This window comes from Arachis stenosperma, chromosome 9 (assembly GCF_014773155.1).
Source record: "Arachis stenosperma cultivar V10309 chromosome 9, arast.V10309.gnm1.PFL2, whole genome shotgun sequence".
In the NCBI taxonomy this organism is placed as follows: Eukaryota; Viridiplantae; Streptophyta; class Magnoliopsida; order Fabales; family Fabaceae; genus Arachis; species Arachis stenosperma.
In genome coordinates this window covers 88,381,604-88,383,736 of record NC_080385.1, presented here as the reverse complement: position 1 = coordinate 88,383,736, position 2,133 = coordinate 88,381,604, and the positions used below count along the sequence as shown (strand labels likewise).

Below are 2,133 nucleotides of genomic sequence, written 5' to 3'. Positions count from 1 at the left end.
TCAAGCTGTTCTTGATGATTTCCTTGCTCTGATCTTTAAATTCTCTTGTCTTGAGTGTTTTGTTGTTTCTCATATGCATTCTCAATTTGTTAGTAGTATACAAACTTCTAAGTTTGGTGTCTTGCATGCATTGTTTATTTGATTTTAGTTGCATTTTGATTATTCCTCATCATTAAAAATTCAAAAAAAAAATTTTCTTTGTGTCTTTTCAAGTCAATAATACAGAGAATTGAAGATTCAGAACATACAGCAGAGGAATTACACAGAAAAAGCTGAGCGTTCAAAATGCCCAGTGAGGAAGGAAAACTAGCATTTAAACGCCAGCCATGGTGCCTGGCTGGGCGTTTAACGCCCAAAAGGGTAGAGTTTTGGGCGTTAAACGCCAGAATGGATACCATTCTGGGCGTTTAACGCCAAGATGGCACAAGAGGGAAGATTTTGTTTTTAATTCAAATTTTTTTCAAGTTTTCATAATTTTTCAAAATCAAATCTTTTTCAAATCATATATTTTCAATCATATATTTTCAAAATCAATTTCTTTCCACTTTTCAAAAATACTTGCTAACAATTAATGATTTGATTCAACATTTCAAGTATGTTGCCTTTTCTGTTGAGAAAGGTTTAATGTCTGAATCATATCTTTTAAATTTCTTGTTAGCCAAGTCATTAATTTTCAAAATCAAATCTTTTTAAATTGTTTTTCAAATCATATCTTCTCAATCATATCTTTTTAAAACTATATCTTTTCAATCATATCTTTTTATCACATTTTTTTAAAATTAATTTTTCAATCATATCTTTTTGATTTCTAATTTCAAAATCTTTTTCAATTTCACTTAATTTCTTTCCCAATCTTAGTTTTCGAAAATTAATTACCATTTTTCAAAATTTCTTTTAATTAATTCACTTTAATTTTCAAAAATCTCTTCTCATCTTCTCACATCCTTCTATTTATGGACTAACACTCCTCCTCAATGCACAATTCGAACTCTATCTTTCTTGATAAGTTCGAATTCTTCTACCTTTTCCTTCTATTTTTCTTTTCCTCTGACACCTCAAGGAATCTCTATACTGTGACATAGAGGATTCCATATTTTCTTGTTCTCTTCTCTTTCATATGAGCAGGAACAAAGACAAAAGCCTTCTTGTTGAGGCTGACCCTGAACCTAAAAGGACCCTGAAGCGAAAGCTAAGAGAAGCTAAAGCACAACTCTCTGTAGAGGACCTAACAGAAATCTTCAAACAAGAAGAAGACATGGCAGCCGAACACAACAATAATGCCAACAATGCAAGGAAGGTGTTGGGTGACTTTACTACACCTACTCCCGACTTCTATGGGAGAAGCATCTCTATCCCTGCCATTGGAGCAAACAACTTTGAGCTTAAGCCTCAATTAGTTTCTCTAATGCAACAGAATTGCAAGTTCCATGGACTTCCATTGGAAGATCCTCATCAGTTTTTAGCTGAATTCTTGCAAATCTGTGACACTGTCAAGACCAATGGGGTTGACCCTGAGGTCTACAGACTTATGCTATTCCCTTTTGCTGTAAGAGACAGAGCTAGGATATGGTTGGACTCACAACCTAAAGAAAGCCTGAACTCTTGGGAAAAGCTAGTCAATGCCTTCTTGGCAAAGTTCTTTCCACCTCAAAAATTGAGTAAGCTTAGAGTGGAAGTCCAAACCTTCAGACAGAAGAAAGGTGAATCCCTCTATGAAGCTTGGGAAAGATACAAACAATTGATCAGAAAATGTCCTTCTGACATGCTTTCTGAATGGAGCATCATAGGTATCTTCTATGATGGTCTGTCTGAACTGTCCAAGATGTCATTGGATAGCTCTGCTGGAGGATCTCTTCATCTGAAGAAGACGCCTACAGAAGCTCAGGAACTCATTGAAATGGTTGCAAATAACCAATTCATGTACACTTGTGAAAGGAATCCTGTGAACAATGGGACGAATCAGAAGAAAGGAGTTCTTAAGATTGATACTCTGAATGCCATATTGGCTCAGAACAAAATATTGACTCAGCAAGTCAATATGATTTCTCAAAGTCTGTCTGGAATACAAGCTACACCAGACAGTACTAAGGACGCTTCATTTGAAGAAGAAGCTTATGATCCTGAGAACCCTTC

At 35.3% G+C, this 2,133-nt stretch overlaps 1 non-coding gene across 1 annotated transcript; it reads right to left on the bottom strand.

The window, feature by feature from the left end:
- Positions 1 to 1,660: 1,660 nt before the first annotated feature.
- Positions 1,661 to 1,768, bottom strand: LOC130952243 (small nucleolar RNA R71). The gene has a single exon (XR_009074424.1). It is a non-coding gene; the product is annotated as a small nucleolar RNA R71 (small nucleolar RNA).
- Positions 1,769 to 2,133: the final 365 nt, after the last annotated feature.